The 21,796-nt window shown below is 42.4% G+C and overlaps 1 protein-coding gene and 1 pseudogene across 1 annotated transcript in view; both read right to left on the bottom strand.

The window, feature by feature from the left end:
- Positions 1-21,796, bottom strand: part of LOC134292139 (neuropeptide FF receptor 2-like) — a 195,149-nt gene that overhangs the window by 65,200 nt on the left and 108,153 nt on the right. The gene's annotated exons all lie outside the window — the stretch shown is intronic.
- Positions 11,113-15,755, bottom strand: LOC134292125 (uncharacterized; annotated as a pseudogene).

The following is a 21,796-nucleotide window of genomic DNA, read 5'->3' as shown; positions in this document are numbered from 1 at the left end:
TTTTACCGAGCTCTCAGCTGTTGGATTCTCGGCGATTTATTTTACCGGCCTCGGCAAATTAAATTAAGTGTGTATCCGATAGTTTGAGATATGCAAGGTGACTCCCTGTATCACTCCTATTTCAGCACTTCTTTTTCGATTCTTATTACTAACAATCATCGAGCGCAACAGTAGTGGTGTTGCCTTTTTACATTTGTTCTATAAACAAGCAAACAAAAATAGCACCTCTTTGTCTCGCTTTCACCAATGTAAACATTTCAAGATTATTAATCATTTAAAAGCAATTCAAGCAGTAGACTACTCTGTCTCCAGTTAGCCTAGTGGTTAAGGCTATGGATCACCAATCCGGAGACGGCGGGTTCGATTCCCGTTCCGGTCGGGAAAATTTTCTCGACTCCCTGGGCATAGTGTATCATTGTACTTGCCTCACAATATACAAATTCATGCAATGGCAGGCAAAGAAAGCCCTTCAATTAATAACTGTGGTAGTGCTGTGGTAGTGAGGGCCCATATAGCCGAGGCGGTAAACGCAGACCATGCTGAGGGTGACGGGTTCGATTCCCGGTCGGTCCAGGATCTTTTCGTAAAGGAAATTTCCTTGACTTCCTTGGGCATAGAGTATCTTCGTGCCTGCCACACGATATACGCATGCAAAATGGTCATTGGCAGAGGAAGCTCTCAGTTAATAACTGTGGAAGTGCTCATAGAACACTACCCAACTAACAATCGCCAGCCGCAAACAAGCATGCATGCTGAATTGTTGCTTTATAATAGTAATTTTAGCTGAACTAAAATTATGCTGTACACATTACTGTACAAATGCTATTTCAATTGAAAAGGTAGCCAATGTTCAACTTTTCGTATTGGTATTAACAATGATAATTTAAAACACTTTTCAAACGTTTAATAAGATTTTTATTCGACTCGCAATAATTCCTTTACAACATAATTTAACAAGACTTTTTTCTGCTTCTTGTTAAGTACATGTAGAAATTAGGACATGTATCTGTATAATGTGTTTTTCACAAGTCACATAAGCGCTTTCGTTTCATCATACTTCGACTCAGAGTATATGATGAAAAACACGTGTTTTTTACTGATCAACAGCTGAATTAATCTGTTGTGCAGTCGTTAACCATAATGTTGTGCTAATTCACCACTGCTGAATAGGAGTCGAAGTCTGATCATTATTAAACCACGTGAAGTTTATGTTTTGGTTTGAGCGCTGCAATTCATCATCTCTAGGATGGCGCAGATAGGAAGGCATGCGGCTGGCTATCGACGGGTCTCGAGTTCAAATCTGGATTCAGGTAAATTTATGTGTAGTTATTATTTCACAATATTTGTTCACAGCATTAAGTTCCAATCATAAACTTCTCGTGGAATTGAAAATTTTTGCATTTTTTAAATTTTTAATCATTTTTGTTAAAGCTAAATAACAGCTTTACTATATAGTTGTAAAACGATTAAACAACAAACAGTTCAGTCGGTACACAACACTATGCTTTAAAGTTTCTCCAAATTTGTGTGAACAAAACCCGAACAAAGGTTGTGCCTGAAAATTATCCAAATGTTATTTAGCATCATGCTGAATCAATTCGTCGTAAAGGTGCTTGTAAAATGAGTGATTGTTAGTTGGGTAAGCTGAGAAGCAGGCTTTGTCCCGATGAGGACGTTACGCCAAGAAGAGAGAGAGAGAGAGGTAGTGCTCAAAGAACACTAAGTTGAAGCGAGGCAGGCCAAGTCCCAGTGGGGACGTAGAGCCATAAAGAAGAAGAAGAAGAAGACTACTCTGTTTTGCTAAATTACCATGAAACATGTCTCAATATTAAGAAAAACACCGAATTTTATGTGCAATATGCTAAAAATGATCGAATACTCTTAGTATGCTCTTCCGCTGTTGATGTTTGCAAGCAGCAGCAGTGTTGGCGGACATTGCGGAGGAGATTTCACAAATAAAAAATATTTGCTTTTATTATTATCATATGTGATTCAAAGTACAACAATAATCATTCGAAGAATAGTTTTCGATTTTACGACGTATAATCGATAAATTTGAGTTGACCATTTCAATGATTTTGATTGATTTTATTGATGAATTGGCCCGCAAGATCGACATCACTGCGTTCAATGATCGAAGATTGTGCGCCGGACGGCACCGTCGCGTCGCGTTGATGCCGTCGTCGTTGTACTGTGGTGGGTAGTAAACATTGCCATCGAACTATTGGTGCGGTTGAGACAAATTTGAATAATTTTCAAGTTTGAGTGAAAATATTTCTTTGTGGTATAGAATAGATAGTTCGAAAGAGAATTTTATTAGGAATAGTGTGTTCTATATTTCTTTTCAAAATATCTTGCGTGAAGTGGAGAATTTTAGAGAATAGGTAAGCGTCGATTTTCTTACGTAAATGTATTAGTGCAATACTGTGTTAAGTTGAATTTGGATGATGATTCTGAAGAAGCCATTTTGTGATGACACAAGAAAAGGCCTTAAATGACAACCCAACTAACAATTGCAAGTCACAAACAAGCAAGGTTGCTGAATTATTGCTTAATAATGGTAATGATAGCTGAACTAAAGTTATGCTCAACACGTAACTGTTTAAATGATTTTTCAATTGAGAAAAAAGTCAATGTTCGACTTTCCTTATCGGTATCAACAATGATAGATTAAAACACTTTTCAAAAGTTTAACAAGAAATTTATTCGACAAGCATTGATTTTTTAACAAAAGAGTTTAACAAAACATTTGTCTGCATCTTATTAAGCTGATGTATCGATAAGCATATGCTCCTGAACAATGTGCTTTTCACTTGTCAAATAAACGCCTTCAGCCCGACATAGTTTGACTCGGAACTTTGCTCGGATTATGGGATAAATCATGGCTAAAACTGTTTAGATAACCAAGTTATTAACCTTTCAGGACGCGCGCCATCAAGCAACCGAAACTGGACCGCGCTCACGCTGTATACGACGAACGAGGATTTTTAGTAGTGTTTTTTTTTTACAATTGCGCGCGAAGGGTTAAAGAACCAAAATTTTAAACGAATCACATAAAATAAAACAGAATAGAATTATGTAGTTTAACATTGAGTGCCAAGAGACGTAGTCAACGTAAAAATGAGGCATTTATTTATTATTATTAGTATGGACCAAGATATCTTGTACCTTGATTATTATATTTTGTTATCTTCCACAGCAGTTCGATTGTACGAGACGCTTGGATCGATGCATTTGACATTTCAGTGTTGAATATTGTTCCCACAGTCACCTAGATAATCAAACATCATTCAGGAATCGACAAATTTCAAGTATCCCTAAACATCCTTATGCACTATTTATTGAACATAATATCAAGATTCCATGACAAAAGCATAAATAAAAAAAAAGCTTGACGGATCTTCGACTGAGCGTAAGTAGATTACCTGAACAGATGCTGTGAATTGCACCACGTCCAAGACCATATCGCACCACATATTGTCATACATTTTTAAAGATCGATATTTAATAATAAAAATAAAAACATATTCATATTGCAATTACTTCGTCTGGAAACAATATCTTCAATAAGGACCAACACTTTTTGGCCGCATTCGATACAAGTTTTCTCACCGTGCGATAAAAATACTGACAGCGAAATCAGAATGGAAAACACGTGTTTTGGGCTGAACAGCTGTTGAAGTATAAGGCGTTGTTCAGTTGATTACAACGTGCTGTGCTAATTCACCACTGCTGAACACAAGTTCAGGAGTGATCATTATTGAGTCATGGGAAGATTATGTTTTGCTTTGGGTGCTGCATCTCACCATCTCTAGGATGGCGCAGATAGGAAGGCATGCGGCAGGCAATCGACAGGTCTCGAGTTCTAATCCGGATTTAGGTAATTTTATATGTAATTCTTATTTCATAATAGGTGTTCTTAACATGAGTGCAAATAATTACTCTCGTGAGTGTTTCAACATTTTTGCATTTTATTTTTTTTTTTCAGTCATTTTTGCCAAAGCTGAATAACAACTTTCTTGTACATTTGTAAAACGCTTTGAACAACAAAAAATTAAGTTGGTGCACAACATGATGCTTTATAACTTCTCCAAATTTGTGTGAACAAAACCCGAACATAGGTTGCATGTGAAAATAATTCAAATGTTATTCAACATTATGCTGAATTAATTCGTCATAATGGTGCCTGTTAAATGAGTGATTGTTAGTTGGGAATTGCTAATAGTGGTTTCGCAGCGCGGTGTCACGAACACTAATGCAAATCTACTGGTTGAAAATATGCCCATTTGATTTTGCCGGGAACAGCTGATCTTTGTTTACTATTTTCAACCAGTAACTCAGGTAGTGTTCGTGTAATGCAGCGTGTACGTACACGCAACACCACTAAAAGCAGAAACCACTATGGTCATCTACAGCACAGAGAACAGACATCCAGGCTAGAACAAATTTCATTCGGAAAGTTGTGTAAGGATTTGAATCTTTACTTGAGTAAGGTTGCAAACCAATACACGATGACAACACTAACGCCGCCAAACACCATATTGCCACAGTCAGTGGTGGATTGAAACATTTCAAGTGGTGAATTAAATTAGTATGGGAAATTAACCGATTGCAGCGCCACGCTATTGCCACTTGTGTTGCCGATTTCAAATGGCCGTTAAATTCCTTACACAGTTTCGGAACTGGACTTGGATGTCTGTTCTCTGTGTCTACAGTATGAGAAACGTTGAGTTTACAGTTTGTGATTATGCGGGACTGTAACAACTTACCGCATTAAAGAACGTTCAACTCACCAGATAGACCAACGAAACATATTCGATGCAGGATTACTTGTCGATCGTATGATATTGTGCGTTTAGCACTAAATTGATTTCCGAAAAAACTTCATTGACTTCCGCTGCCTTTCCTATGCGTTAAACATTACGTCGGAAGTAGTGCGCTGTATAGCAAACCAGATTTACTGTACAGCGCACTACTTCCGATGTTATGTTTAACGCATAGGAAAGGCAGCGGAAGTCAATGAAGTTTTTTCGGAAATCAATTTAGTGCTAAACGCTGTAAGCTTTTAGAGAAAAAGGAAATTTCAATCCACCCTATTGAATATGAACTACCCTATTATAATCAGACAGTGGCAGGATTCTTTTTGAGTGTGTAACGGCAGTTCAGTTCGAGTTAGGCGCTGATCGGGAGAAGAACAAATAAAGCGATCTCTTGTGAAGACACTGCGTTTCGTTTCACCTACCCGGACTCCTGCTTACAGTTTCAGAAGTGGGATCCGACCGGCAGTGAAAAGTTAGTTTCGGTGACGGTGACTCCGACGCTCTGGGAGGACGACGATATCCGGAACTTTCAACACGATGCCGGTGACCCGGAGCCAGACAGCCAAACGCGGAGGCAACATGGAAGAAGAAAAAGAGGCGACGTTTTTCGACGTGAGAGCAGTGGTGGATGACGATAAACCACAGACAAACAGACATATTACTTAGAAGAAAATTGCTTCAAAAACATCGTTTGGCATCTCACTAGCACCCTCTATAATGCTCAACCCGAAGCATTCGTTTGCAGGTGTTGTTTCCCTCGGCTCGATGTAACAATTTAGCAAGTGACGACTCCCCCGTGGCTTCATCCATTCATAAAACATGAATGAAGGTTCATGATCGAGTCATTTTATATAAACATTGATCGGCGTCGCGTTCATTTCTCTCCGAAATTGAGAGATGACGTAGGCACAGCAGCGCCACCTTGACACATGCGAGCACAGTCCGAACCACACTATATTTTCAAAATGACCGTTAAATCGTGCGATGATTGCGATTTGAGTAGTATGTCTGTTTGTCTGTGGATAAACCATCGACGGCAATGAAGCGAGAGGCGGATGTATGTGTGCAACAAGTGACGCAAACCCATACTTTTGCACCGCACCCACACGACCTTGGAAGACTAATTCCAGAATTTTCGGAAGGAGACGGTGTTGCCAAATGGTTGCGACGAATTGATCATTTTCGAATCCTGTACGGATGGACGGAGCAGATGTGCCTACTGTATGGAACAACACGACTCAGCGGAGCGGCAGCCAGTTGGTACCGGCGATACGAAGAAAAAATATTCAACTGGACGCAATTCAAGCAGCACTTGATCGTTGCATTCCCGGAGACTTTTGACGAGGCGGACATTCACCGACAGCTCGAAGAGATGCGAAAGGAAAGGGATGAATCGTACGAATCGTTCGTCTATCGCGTGGATGCTCTAGCGCAGCAAGGAGATTTTAGTACTTCGGCTACTCTCAAGTACATTATTAAGGGACTTCGAAACGACCCAGTTTATCCGAGTCTGTTGGCACGACAATATGTTTCGACACTCGACCTGCTGCAACATATCAAGTGGATTTCATCAAACCTAAGCATGATTTCTGCTCGGAATTCATCAGCTACGCTGCGGATCTCCAAGACGACGACGATGGGATCAGGAGCGAGTTTTTCTGGCGGTGAAACTGTCTGTTTCAACTGTCGTGAAACGGGGCACAGGTCAATTGATTGCCCCAAGCCGCAGCGCCGTGAACGATGCAGCAAGTGCATGAAGGTGGGACACACGGCGGAAAAGTGCACGGTGGTGACGAATTCATCGAAACAGTTTGAGACGAACCAGATTCCAACTAGAACCGTGGGGCGCAACTCAGTCAACGCGGTTTTCGGCGGCGATGATGTTCTCGAGATGGATGGATCCTCTTTGGTCGAAGTGGACGTTGAAGCAGCTGGCGAACGATTCCGTACCATGGCGCTGGTCGACACAGGTAGCTATGTGAATTTAATAAAACGTAAATAGACTATTCCCGTCAGACCTAACCCCCATATTTTATATTTTTCTTTGAAAGGCACGCATTTTTGATGATTATCGCCGTTCTCAGATTTTTTTTATATGCGCTCCTGATTTTCATACAAATTTTCAAAAACTGAGATATTCACCACATTTTGAAATAAAAGTCACCATGCGAAGTAGTTTTCGGCTCTTTTTGGCAACCCTGACATGGTGAACTATTTTTTCACCTCTCAGAAAATAAGCAACATCTGGGAGCTCTTCTCATGTTTATATTCAGAAATGTCAAACTGCACGGTTCTCGATTTTGGCGCAGGAGGAACAGCAGCGGAATAAATAATCTGATCGATCCGATCTTGCCAGATTAAACGGGTGGTTCTGGCCAACTAGGCGGAACAGAAATCACTCGTTAACATTGATTTTGGACGTAGGAAGTTTGTCGCTAGTCTTCATAATTTTCTGTAAGTAGAACTATATTAAAATGATTATTATTTGACTGAATGTATTCCATTACAGGTAAATTGAAAACATGTCGGTGTTTCTCCAACACTAGAGGAGGCCGCAAGTCATATTCCCTGAAATGCAGAATTATACCCGAAGGGCATGGTCAACCGGAGCAAGATGTGAAATGCAAGCAAGATCCCCAACGCGCCCGTTGTCGGCGTTTTTCTGGCTCTGCCACGACGGACGAAACCTGACGGAGCAAGTTTCATTTGGAATAGGTATAGCGGAAAAGTAGGGACGAAAGTGGTCCGACAAAGATGCGGAATGAGGAAGGACAAGGTGCAGTTCTAGGTGCGATTAAAGTAGAGTGTCCAAGTACAAGCTGAAATGCTAAAACAGAGCGGCACCCCGGTTCACCTCGTTGGCCTGCAGCAAAACAGCGACCAAAACCGAGTCCAGATCCGGCCCTCAGTCAGCGCAGTGGCCCAATAGCAAGTGCAAATTCAGCATAGGAGCAACTGGTCACGGAATCGGTCGCTATATCGGTAAGAAAAAGTAACCAGAAATTGTCATTTTTCCTCTTGGCGTAACGTCCCCACTAGGACAAAGCCTGCTTCAGTGTTCTATGAGCACTTCCACAGTTACTAACTGCGAGCTTCCTCTGCTAATGACCTTTTTGCGTGTGTATATCGTGTCGCAGGCACGAAGATACTCTATGCCCAAGGAAGTGAAGGAAATTTCCATTACGAAAAGTTCATGGAACGACCGGGAATCGAACCCGGCACCCTCAGCATGATCATGCTGAATACCAATGCTGAGGGTGACTGATTCGATTACAGCGTTGAATATCATTCGATTCGATTACAGTTTTGAATATCATCCATTTTTTTCTCTTGTTTCTTCAGTGATTCCCACCAGGGATTCCTCCAGACATTCTCACCGGGTTGCATTCAGCGATCCCCAACGGATATTCCTGCACTCAATCCCACCAAGTATTCCTCCAGGTAGGGATGGGAGCACCCACCTACCAGGAGAAATCCCTGGTGGGAGTGTCTGGAGAAATCCCCGGTCGAAATTACTGGAGGAATCCCCAGTGTGAATGCTAGGAGGAATCCCCGGTAGGGATAGCTGGTGGAATCTCCGATGTGGTGAATGCCTGAAAGAATCCCCGGTGGGATTTCTCCAGACATTTCCACCAGGGATTCCTCCTAGCATTCCCACCGCGGGTTCCTCCAGCCATTTCCAATGGGAATTCCTCCTGGCACTACCACCGGGGATCTCTCCAGCACCAGGGACGGGGGATTCCTCTTGGTATTCCCTTCATGAATTTCTCTAGCCATTCTCACCGGGGAATTTTCCAGGCATTCTCACCAGGGATTTTTTCTGCGATCTCCATCGAGCATTCCTCTGGCGATTCCCAGCTGGGATTCTTCCTGGCACTCCCACCGGGGATTCTTCCAGCGATCTCCTCTAGGGATTTCCCAAGCCATTCACGCTGGGGATTCCTCCAGCAATTCCCACACGTTCCCACTGCACTAAGGATTTCCCCAGCTATCCTCACCGGGGATTCCTCGTGCCAGTCCCAGCAGGGGTTCCCCCAGGCATTGCCATCGGGGGTTATTCCAGGAATTTCCGATGATTTCATGCATTTCCAAAAAGGATTCCCTAGGGGATTCCTCCAGATAAGGAGTGTATCGGAAATCACCATATAAAACATATGATCCAATTTGTATTGGTTCAAATGCTGTTGTAAATAATATATAATTTATGATTCTTTTTTCACAGAGTTACCTTTTACTTCTGAAACTTCAAAAATATTTTAGGCACCAAATATATTTTAATCATTTCCGGTTTTTTGTGATTGATTAATCATTATTTTTATTCAATAAGCCATTTTAGTCATTGATCATATTCAATAATCACAGATAAAACCAATTTTAATCATTAATCATAATCTTTAATCATCCTAAATATCATATTAATCATTAATCATAATCAATAATCACTGAAATTGGACTTTTAATCATCAATGGTTAATCATGATTAAAAGTTTTGTTAATCATGACCGCTCTGATAGTCAAGTAGAACAGCCTGAAGAAATTTGAAAAAATGATAAGTATTATTGAAGATATGGATGAATGAATTCATCTCACAAATTAAAGTATTGGGCAAATTGCTGTTTTTTTTATTTTTCAGCGTTTTAATAACCTGTAGCGAATAAAATTTGTACGCTAAAAAATAATGCAATAATATGAAATATTGTTAGCAGTTATGTACACATAACATGTCACCGAACACCGACTCAATTTTGTTTATTTTCGATCGAAAAACTCTCCACATTAAGAAAATGGCCTGAGAAAATACCTACTAATTTTTGGTCGAACATTGACACTCTGTTTTAAATGGTTTCGAATGTTATAATTCCGTTCTCTAGTAAAACTACCTCGCCAATAAGTTTAAAAACATGCCCTTTGGAGAAGTATTAAAAAAAGGGGTCTCTGAAAAATGATCTTGCCTTTTTTTTATTTTTAAGAATTGTGCCAAAATGTGTCCAAAATAGGGGCCCATATAGCCGAGGCGGTAAACGCACGGGTATTCAGCATGACCATGCTGAGGGTGACGGGTTCGATTCCCGATCTTTTCGTAAAGGAAATTTCCTGAACTTCCTTGGGCACAGAGTATCTTCGTGCCTGCCACACGATATACACATACAAAATAGTCATTGGCAGAGGAAGCTCTCAGTTAATAACTGTGAAAGTGCTCATAGAACACTAAGCTGAGAAGCAGGCTTTGTCCCAGTGAGGACGTTACGCCAAGAAGAGGAGAGGATCATTTTGTTCCCTCCAAATACCACGAATCTTTCCAAATCATTAAAATGTAAACTCCTCGCTACAAACTTTTTTTTTTTTTTCATTTTTTTACAGTTGCTGCAGCGAACATCATTATGGATTTGCATCTTGGTCACCAGGACGGTCTCGAACGGCTTTTGATGTTTCCTGTAAAATTCATTATATTTATAACCAATAAATTGTGCCGGGGGTGGGGTTTGTTGGGCTCGAAAAATGATTCAAATCCTGCCGAAAACGCTGTAGCTCTGAACAAGATTTTCTAATGTGTACCTCAAGAATAATACCAGAGGTTCTTGGTAAATAGTTACTTGTAAACAAACATTGATAATTGGCAAATAGGTTCACCAAGTCCTCCCAAGTTGCGAGGTGACGCTTTATCTACATAGATTTTTTTTTCCTAAATCTCATATTTTTTTTTCGTTTTTTAAGACAGTTCATGAGTTTTTCTGGCAAGTACTCATATATTGCCATAGCTGAGTTGGTTCACCATGTCCCCCCATGTTGCAAGGTGATGCTTCACATAAGTTTTTCTAAATCTAAAATGTATTTTCTTTATTAATTTGGAACAGTTCATGAGCAACTTTTGCAAGTACTCATAAATTTTCGTAGCTGAGCCGGTTCACCATGTCCTCCCAAGTTGCAAGGTGATGCTTCACATAAATTTGTCTGAATCTAATATTTTTCTTATTAGTTTGGAACAGTTCATGAGCAATTTTTTGCAAGTACTCATAAATTGTCATAGCTGAGTTGGCTCACCATGTTCTCCCAAGTTGCGAGGTGACGCTTTATCCAAATCTCATGCTTTTCTTATTAATTTTGAAACAGTTCATGAGTAGTTCTAGCAAGTACTCATGTATTGCCATAGCTGAGTTGGTTCACCATGTCCTCCCATGTTGCAAGGTGATGCTTTACATAAGTTTTTCTAAATCTAAGATTTTCTTTATTAATTTGGAACAGTTCATGGGCAACATTCGTATTTCTTAGGCTTATTCAACCTAGATCGATGCTTGTAGTGAACAGTTCTAATTAAGAAAAAATACCATATCCTCTACTACATTTAAGGTGAGTCATCCGATTAAAAATAAACAAAATCAGGCATTAGTTGCAATTTGTTAATTGTTTTTTATTGATCCTTTATTGTTTACATAATTTTTATTTTTAATTTATTTTAAGGACCCTTTAACTGCATGAAAGTCATTCGGGTCCGGTGATTGCAGAAATGTTTTATGTACATATATATTATCAGTACCTACACATGAGTTTTATTCACGCATAACATAGTAAGGTCACAGACATACTACTCAAATCGAAATCATCGCACGATTTAACGGTCATTTTGAAAATTTAGTGTGGTTCGGACTGTGCTCGCAAGTGTCATGGTGGCGCTACTGTGCCACCGTCACCTCTCAATTTTGGAGAGAAATGAACACGACGCCGATCAATGTTTACATAAAATGACTCAAGCATGAACCTTCATTCATGTTTTATGAATGGATGACGCCTCGGGGGAGTCGTCACCTGCAAAATTGTTACATCTAGCCGAGGGAAACAACACCTGCAAATGAATGCATCGGATTGAGCATTATAGAGGGTGCTAGTGAGATGCCAAACGATGTTTTTGAAGCAATTTTCTTCTAAGTAATATGTCTGTTTGTCTGTGGTAAGGTGGTACTAATGTGAAAATTAAAACAAAACATCCTTATAATATTTAAACGAAACAAATGAGATATAATAGACTCCTCTAAAGGAAAAGAAGTGTATCTGAAGTGCACTGCGCTTACTCTGGAATGAATTGCATTTTCTTCCACAACTGATGGTAGCATTGTTCCACTTCCTTGTTACCAGCATGATGATCTTCCATCGACGAGAAAATACTGAAAGCTCTGTTCACACCTTGGCATCCCGTAGCATGCTCTTCGAGAATCTGGCTAGCAGCCGTTCCTTATCAAACGACAGCAGGACCATACAGCGCTGCCACCGATCGGATGGGCTGGACCACGTCGGTTTCTCGTAGGTGATGTCGGCAACGTTCTCCTTCGGTACAATCCGAGAAGTATAATGTACTTGAAAATCGTGTTTGCGATCAAGTGGGAGGTAATGGCGAGTTTCTGGAATGGAGGCAGCCTGATGAACTGCGAGTACGAGAAAGATTGGTAAACGGTGACATAAATACCCAGCGGTACCATAACGGATCTTATTATTGTTGTTTGGAGTATTTCTCGTAAACCATGAAGAACAACCACAAAGCATCGTGTTCCACCCACTGAAAGCATCGATGAACCAGAAAAATAACTCCAATCTCGAGTGGAATTTCACGATTTCCTTTTCGTTGAAGTCATTGACGTATTGTTCGTGCAGTTGAAAATCGGAATTTTTGACACGCGAAAATCGATGTTTCTCGTAAACCGTGTGTCGGACGTACGTCGGGCACAGTGCGCTGGATAGAGGGCCAGGTCCGCTGTCCAGCGCAATACGTCCGACGTTAGGTTTCACGTATGGATTTCGAGAAAAATCGATTGTCGGGTGTGGGGAAACTTCGGGTTTCAACCGCGACGACAATATAAAGCAAGAACGTTCGAGTGGCGCCGCCGTCCGTTGTCCCGGCCGAGGGGGGCGACACATCCAGATTTTCACCTTTTTACCAAAAATCTTACACATCTTACGCACTGTGCATTATCCGTTTCCATCTGCTGCCATCTGCTTCCATCCAAAATCCACCTCATATCTTTTTTCAAACTACTCGCATCCCTCGCATCTCTTTACTGCCGGTGGAAGCATAATTGTCCCATGTGCATTTTTGGCAATATTGAGATTTTGCGGCCCATGACCATGTATCGTGGGGTACTATCATATGGGGAAATAAAAATAGGTAGTTTGCTCCGAAAATTGTTGAAAAAATGCATGGCCGATTTGTAACATTCTTAAAAGTGGACGCATAAGCGTCACGTTTCATTGGAAATCCTATGGAATTATAAAATCGCTCTAAAACAAAAAAATAGTGCTCAAATTAAAAATTGGTTGATGTTAGAACACGATTCAGCAATTATACTTCATAGTTGAGACAATTTACTTTTTTCGAACTTTGGATGCGATTTTCTCGATTGTCTGTTTTTGCACATGGGACATTTATTTATGCGTCCACCGGCAGTCAGTGATGCCACATACACAGATTTATCTAGAATTACACAGTTTTTTTCCATCTTTTTCCTACAGATATCTGTGATCACAGATCACAGATTTTTGCGACAATAAAGATTTTTCAAGATTTCTAGGCTGTAAACAAATCTTGAAAGCGATATCGAATTATAATCTTCATTTTCATATTCATACCTATTTGATTTAGGCTTACATTCAATGTATTTTTTTCCGAATAAAAATATCTCCTACAAAACTGCGAAGGGCAAGGCCAATCGTCAACATATTGTATACTGGAAAACTTCAGCTGAATATTTGAGATTTTTACGGCAATTTCCAAAGAACTCCTGGAGGAATTTCCAAGAGTTTCCTGGACGAAATCCCGAGAAACCCGTGGAAGAACTCCTGGAGAAATTCTCGAGCAACTTGTGGAGAAATTTCCGAAAAAATCCTGGGGAACTCCTGTGGAAATTCCTGGAGAATGAATGAATTTCCAGGGAACTCCTGGGAAAAATTGCCGGGGAACCCCTGGGGGAATTTCCTTGAACTGCTGCAGAAATTTAAAAAGAGCTCCTGGAGAAATTCCCGTAGAACTTAACTTAACTAACCCTTAAGGAACTCTTAGAAGTATTTCCGAGAAATTCCAGGAGGAATTGCGTAGGAACTTCTGGTTGATTTTCCGAAGAACTCCTGGATGACATTTCTTTTATTTCCTAGAGAAATTTGCCAGGTACTTCTTTCAGTATTCCTGAGGAATTCCTGGAGGAATGGCATATCAAACACACTTAATCTCCAAATTTGATCTCGGTAAAAGCGAATAACGAACTCAATCGGTAAAGGTTATTTTAACTGAAATATCGTTAAAATTTGACAGTTCGACGAAAATAACTTGTCAAAAATAACGAAATTCGGTAATTTACGTTCATTACTGATTATCGGCAAACTATTTTGCCACAGCAATCGGCAATCTAGCCATGTTGCTGAATTTCGGTAAAGCGCATATGTCAAAAATGAAAACACGCGTTGCTGGGTGCCATCTTCAGAAAAAGATTCTTCACTTCCATCGCTGGAATGATTTTCTCGTAAGTAAAGTAATTGAATACGCTTTAAGCTAATTCTGTGTATGTTTCTGCTGTTAATAATTATTTATTAATAAATATTTACTTCTCATAATTTTCTTTTCAGTTCGTTGTTTTGGAGATGGAGCGCTGCAGGAGCTAGTGCAGGAGCAATGCAAGATTCTCGCATCAAAGGCGCCTGTTTTTCTCTTGCTGCCGGATTTAACCTGCAGAAGCCAACATTGCAACAAACTAAAAGTTAAATGGTCTCCACCGGAGAAAACTTCTCCTCGTAAGCAGCTGCCACAAAGGCCGCCCGTAAAAGTGTTCCCTCGACCGGCGGAGTGAAGTAGCCGCACAGCCGCATCGTGGCCGGCAGGGAACGGTAGCTCTGCGAGCAATCCGTCGCCACCAAAAGTTCACCGGGTTGCTGATTCGTTAGTTGCCGTTCCTGCGCTTGATGTGTGAAATTGCGCAGGTATTGAAGACGGATCTGCGTTTACAAAGTGCTTCTGTCGAGTGCCCTGCAGCGCAGCGTACCTGATCGGATTGTTTGGGGACACCATCTCTGCGCGATCCAGGACATCTAACTGGCCCGGTGCATCCGCGACGAGCGTGCTCAAGGAGGAACAGGAGGAAGTGTGAAAATTGTGTTTTTAAAACGATAAAAAAGCCAAAAGGTTCATCTCAGGACCAGTCAATTTCCATAAAAAAAAACGTTCCGAAGTATGTATTTTTTTCGCTATATGCTTGCGCGAATAAAATTGTTAACCTAATCATCATTTTTGTTTTAGTTTACTTCTTCTTATTATTAAGCTTGAAAGAAAATAAACATTTACTGAATTTTGGTAATATTGCATGCCGAAATTTTCGGCAATGTATTACCGAACCACTCGTCAAAGTTTGACAGTTGAACTTTGTCAAGTTTGCAGACTGGTCGGCAATTTGAACTTTTACCGAGATTTTTACCGAGCTCTCAGCTGTTGGATTCTCGGCGATTTATTTTACCGGCCTCGGCAAATTAAATTAAGTGTGAATACTTGAGAAATTCCCGTGTAACTTTTAGAGGAACTCCTGAAGAACTCCTGAAGAAATTCTTGAGGCATTCCTACAGGATTTCTCGAAGAACTGCTACAATATTTCCCAAGAAACTCTTGGAGGAGTTCCCGAAGAGAGTGTAGAATTAGCATCTAAGTTAAAATACACATAAATAGAAACTAAAAAAGAAGTTCCCGAAGAAATTTTTGACGAAATCTTGGGAAGTACCTGGGAGGATTTTCAAGGAACTCCTTACGGAATTTCTGTGGAACTCCTACAATATTTCCTAAGACACTGCTGGGGAAATCACCGAGAACCATCTGCAGGAATTCTTGGAGAGCTCCTGGAGGAATATCCGGAAAACTTCTGCAGGAATTCCTTGGGAACTCTGAGCAGTTTTCGTGACTTGGTAAAAATATTCCCGGGGAACTCCTAGAGAAATTTCTGAAAATATTCTGGAAAAAATCTCAGGGAAATCTTGGAAGGATGCATGCAACAATTGCTGGAAGACTTCTTGTGGAAATACTGGATGATTTCCCGATGAATTCCTGAAGTTGATTCCGAGAACGAATCCGTGGGGAATTTCTTTAGGAGTTCTCCTGAAATGTCTGGAAGTACTCCTGGTTAAGCCATGGAGGGATTCCAAGATAATTCCTAGAGAAAATTCGCGGAGAACTCATGTTCTTGCAATTGTTCCCCATTGGAAGAATTCTCGGAGAACTTGGAGAACAATTTCTAAATTGGAATTTAGAGAAACACCCTGGGAACTTCATGGAAAATACTCTGAGATCTCCTGGAGGAATTCCCCGGGTGGAGAGTTTCTAGAATAATTATCAAATTCAGATTATTGTTATAAAGACTAAATATCCACAAAAATAAACGTTTTTTAATTAGTTTCTCCGCAATATAATTGATTTTAGCCAACATAAACCGCAGTGAGAATGCTACGGCTGTCATAATAAGTATAATATCACTTTAAAGAACTTTGCAGCTTGCATTTCGAACAGTTACATTAAGACCATCTCCACATCCTTAAAGAGATTTATTTGACCCAAAACATCATTTTTCGAAGTTATGTAATTCATTTCTGAATGTAATAACTATTTTGTTACAGTTTTCCTCAATTTTAATAAGCATTTCTACATCACAGATTTCATGCAAGATTTTTTGAATTAACTACAGATAATTAAGATTTTTTGGGACAAAATCACAGATGAAAACCGAAAAAAATGTGGCAACACTGCCGGCAGTTTACATCTGAAGCGATGATTGTAAACAAAGCAAATCAGGTTTGGTTGTCAAACTGATCAAAACAGAATCACGCAACTAAAGTTGGTCGTCGGGAGGCAGCACGGAGCAGCACCAGCCAGTGGCCCATCCGGAAGAAAAGTAACCGGAGCAACCCAGCGGCCGTGCCGGAGCTTGCATAACCCGGTTGAGGTGACGGACCGCTCTCCCATAATCGACGAGTACTCGTTAGCAACGGATGAGAATGCAGGAGCCTTTCCCGGAATATGCAAAAACCAGATTGCACGTCGGAACCTGAACCAGGAACGTGAAAAAACGCAACGTCGAATCATTTGCGCAGCTTCCGGAACCAATTACAATCACAAGTCCCGTTATGTTATAACATGCTGTGATACTGCTGGAATTATGCAGGAAATGGAATCTTGCCGAAAAGAAAGAAGTCAAAACAGTTAGAACCTCGGAATCATCCGGGGATCCGTATTATTTTTTCTTTATAAATAAACTGCGCAACATAATTAAACATAAGTAAATTTCGCCAAATGTAGATCATAGAATTTTTTCCAAAAAATTGTTGGTGGTGATCCCAGGATATTTTTTCTGGGGTTCTCTCAGAAATTGTGCGAGAATTTCGGGTGAGATTTTTTTATCAGTTCCTTCAAGAACCACTTCAATAGTTGTTTCGGGATTACTTTCGTAAGTTCTTTCGAAAGTCTTCCGGGAGTTCGAGGAAGATTTTTTACGTTTCATGAGTGACTGGAATGAATTGCTGGGAGTTGTCCGGAGGTAACGGCAGATGGCATTGATAGAGGACTGAGGGTTTCCAGGAAGGTATTGATGATTTATTTTCTGGAAAACGACTGGAGAGGATATTAGATATTACCGGGGGGAGCGACCTTGGGAGCGACACTGGTTTGCTAAGCCAAAAAATCTAAAAAAAAAGCCGAAAAAAGACCAAAAAAGTCGCTAAACCCCGCAAAAGTTTTGCGGGTTTTGCCGGTTTTTATCGTCTTTTCTCGTTTTTTTTTGGGTTTTCTGGCTTGGCAAAACTAGTGTTGCTCCCCCTGGATAGTACGGAAATTGCTTTAGGATTTCTTGGACACATTCGAAACGACTAGCTGAAGAATTTTTTGGAAGAAATTAATATTGTTGAAGAATTTCTTTCAGGAATTCTGTGCTAAGATTCTTACATACGTGTATTCCGCTAAATTTCTTTGTCAGACCCTGCGGGGATCACTTCGGAAGTTATACTGGGAATTCTTTCGGGTTCTTTACCGTCAATTCTTCCAGAAGTTCTTTCGGAAAATGCTACGGAAGTTCCCTCAAGAGTTTCTGCAAATCAAGATTGTCTGGTGAGTTTCCCGGAGGTAATCGAGGATGTGGTAGCGGGTAGATTCTCGGGAAAGAACTAATGGACGATTGAGGAGGGTTTCCTGTAGTTTATCGATGCTGGAATGTTTCTCGGAGGTAATTGATGATGGATTTTCTGGAAGCATTTACTGAAGGTGTTGAAGGTGCGACTGCAAACCCCAGCATGCCATGACTTTTCTATGTAATTTGAATTTTTGAATAAAATTATTAGTTGTTATTTGACCGTCTAGCAATCAAGTTGTTTTATTGCATTCGGTCCGACCTACGGCCACATCCCATAGGTTATGGGCCATTTGGAAGAAAATTCCAAAAATTTTCAAGTTTTATAGTTTCCTCAAGATTTTTTCACGATCCCGATATGGACGGAAGCAAGTTCGGCCTGGAGAAGCTGAAGAGCGGCGGCTACGAATGCTGGCAATTCAAGGTGGAGATGCTGCTGGTGCGCGAAAACCTTTGGAAACACGTGACGGAGGCCGCCCCAGAACCTCTGACGGACGCGTGGAAGGACGGAGACGCCAAAGCACGGGCCACCATCGTTTTGCTGGTCGACGACAGCCAACACCCGCTAATCCGGAACTGCAAGACCGCCAACGAGACCTGGGAAGAGCTGCGGAAACACCACCAGAAGACGACGATGTGCACCCGCGTGTCGTACCTGAAAAAGCTGTGCAAAGCTGAGTACGCCGACGACGGGGACATGGAGGGCCACCTGTTCCGCATGGAGGAGCTGTTCGCGAGCCTCGCAAACGCCGGACAGGAGCTGGAGCCCAGTTTGAAGGTGGCGATGGTGCTGAAGAGCATGCCGGATTCGTTCGACATCCTGACGACAGCGTTGGAAAGCCGTTCCGACGACGAGCTCACCATGGAGCTGGTGAAGCGAAAGCTGCTGGATGAAGCGCAGAAGCGAGCCGAAAAAAGCCACCGAGGTGAGTCAATTCTGCGTGCTGGTGGGGACAAAAAGTCAATTGTCTGCCACAATTGCCACAAGCCCGGACATTTCAAGCGCGAATGCCCAGCGTCAAGAGCTGGACCAGAACCCACAAATGGCGGTGCTAGCCAGAGCCACGTGTCGAAGAAAAAATCGAAACCGAAGGCGACGGTTGGCATGGCAACGCCATTCGCATTCATGGTTGCTGCGACCAAGAGAGTATCGAACGTGTGGATTGTCGACTCTGGAGCAACATCGCACATATGCTGTGACCGTGCGTTTTTTCGACGAGATGAAGCCAAGCACGGGGATTTCCATCACGCTGGCCGATGGAAACGAGACGTTGGTGAGAGGTGTCGGTTCGGGGCGCCTATTCTGCCAGGATGAAGAAGGTAAGCCACAAGAAGTTATTTTGTCTGAAGTGTTCTACGTCCCGGATTTGGAGTCGAACCTGATATCGGTCGGAAGACTGGTAGCCAAAGGAGCCGAGGTAATATTTTCTGGTCACCGGGGGTGTGTCATCCAACGCAACGGTGTTGTCGCTGCAGTAGCGAAGAAAATCGGTGGGCTCTACCAGTTGAAGACGGCTAAGGAGTGCGGTATGGTTGCGTCCCTCCACAGTAAAAATTGCATCCACCACTGGCACCGCAAATTAGGCCACCGTGATCCTGATGCAATACATCGAGCGGCGCATGACGGTTTGGCTACCGGCGTGAACATCCAAAAATGTAGCGTGTTCCAAACGTGCGAGTGCTGTGTCGAAGGTAAGATTTCTCGGCTGCCATTTCCGAGGAAGGAGGACCGACAATCTGCGAAGGTGCTGGACATTATCCACACGGACATCTGTGGGCCGATGAACACCGTGTCGCCTGGTGGTTCGCGGTATTTCGTCACGATGATTGACGACCACAGCCGGTACACCGTCGTGTATTTCCTCAAGAAGAAGTCGGAGGCTGCGGATGTAATAGAGGATTACGTGAGTATGGTTAAAAATCGATTTGGAAGATGTCCGACTGTTATTCGTTCCGACCAGGGAGGCGAATACAAATCGAAGCGTTTGGGACGATTCTATCGTGTCAATGGGATCGCTCCCCAGTACACGGCTGCCTACGCACCGGAGCAAAACGGTGTCGCGGAGAGGAAAAACCGTTCGATCGTCGAGATGGCTCGATGCATGCTGATCGACGCGAAGATGGGCTACGAGTTCTGGGCGGAAGCGGTCAACACGGCCGTGCATTTGCAGAATATGCTACCATCGAGGTCCGTCAAGAGGACACCCTTCGAGCTCTGGTTTGGTAAGAAACCGGATTACGGACGATTGCACATTTTTGGGTGCACTGCGTTCGTTCACATTCCTCAAGAGAAGCGAAGCAAGTTGGCACCGAAGGCGCAAAAGTTGACGTTCGTCGGCTACTCGGACTGCCACAAGGCGTTCCGCTTCATCGACAAAGCGACGAAGAAGGTAGTCATCAGTCGTGATGTACGTTTCGTGGAAATGGAGGACGAAGTCGAAAACGAGGGTTCGACGCACCGGTCACCGTCAGCGACGATGGTGGAGTACGAGTCAGTGATTTCTCAACCAGCTGTGGAAGACGAATCCGACGATGATGATGCCTCGGTTCAGGAGGAGTACGAGTCCGATTCCTCATCCTATGACTCACCGTGTGAAGATGTGCTCGACGATGATGATTGCCATGGCAACGGGAATGAAGAAGAAGAAGAGATGCCACTCCGGCGTTCTACTAGAAGCACGATGGGACAGAAACCAGTTCGATTCCGGGAGACCACCGGCATGGCGCGCAAGCTTGTGGCGGAACCGAGAAGTTTTGCTGAAGCAGTCAACGGTCCAGAGGCGGCACAATGGCGTGCTGCAATGGATGATGAAATCAAGTCACTGAAGATGCACGGTACCTGGAAGCTGGCGAATCTGCCCGCTGATCGCAAACCCGTAGGCAGCAAGTGGATTTTCAAGCGCAAGGTCGACGAGAATGGCAACGTTGCGCAGTACAAGGCAAGACTGGTTGCGCAAGGATTCTCCCAGAAATTCGGGACGGACTTCGACGAGGCGCAGACAGACGTTCTAGCTCGAACAAATTTATTCAAATTTTCTATGTAAATTTTCACTAGCGACACCTAGGCAACCGATTGCCACAGTGCAGTCGCGAGCAGTTGACAGTTTGAGAAACCACGTGCTTCCAGCCGCTTACTTACCACCCAATTCACCACCCACCGAAAAATAAAATCAAAACAAACACTGTCAAAATCATTCCTACATTTGCGTCACATTCACAAAGATTTCCCAATGCGAGTGAAGTTCATCCAAATGCAGTTTTATTCAAGCAAATCTATGTAACATAAAAGTAATAATGTGTAAAATATTTTACAAGAGTCCTGCGCTAATTTGTGCAAAAGATTTTAGACATTAAATAAAAGTCGTTTACTCTGCACAAATTATGTGGAAACATTATTAGCGTGCAACACGTGCGGTCTTTTCCCGCCATCCGGCTGAAAGACGACCGTGGTGACAGTTGTTGGTCGCAACGCACATGTGAGGCAGCGATTGAATATGAACGCCGCTAACGCCATCTGTTCGCTGATTGCCACTTGGCAATTTGTGGCGGCCATGTTTTTTACACAAGCTGCTGAGTCAAACTTGAACGTCTGTCTGCGGACGAGGTGTTCGCCCCGGTAGTGCGACAGGTAACGTTCAGGGCGTTGCTCACAGTTGCCAGTGCGAAGAACATGCTGGTGAAACATGCAGACGTCAAGACGGCCTACCTCAACGGCGACCTGGATGAGACGGTCTACATGCGGCAACCGCCCGGCTACGAGGTGGGTGACGACAAGAGCTCCGTATGTTTGCTGCAGAAGAGTCTGTACGGTCTCAAGCAAGCGGGACACGTGTGGAACCGGAA

The sequence above is a fragment of the Aedes albopictus genome, chromosome 3 (assembly GCF_035046485.1).
Source record: "Aedes albopictus strain Foshan chromosome 3, AalbF5, whole genome shotgun sequence".
Taxonomy (NCBI): domain Eukaryota; kingdom Metazoa; phylum Arthropoda; class Insecta; order Diptera; family Culicidae; genus Aedes; species Aedes albopictus.
The sequence above is the reverse complement of the archived record's forward strand: the minus strand, read 5'-3'. Positions and strand labels throughout refer to the sequence as shown.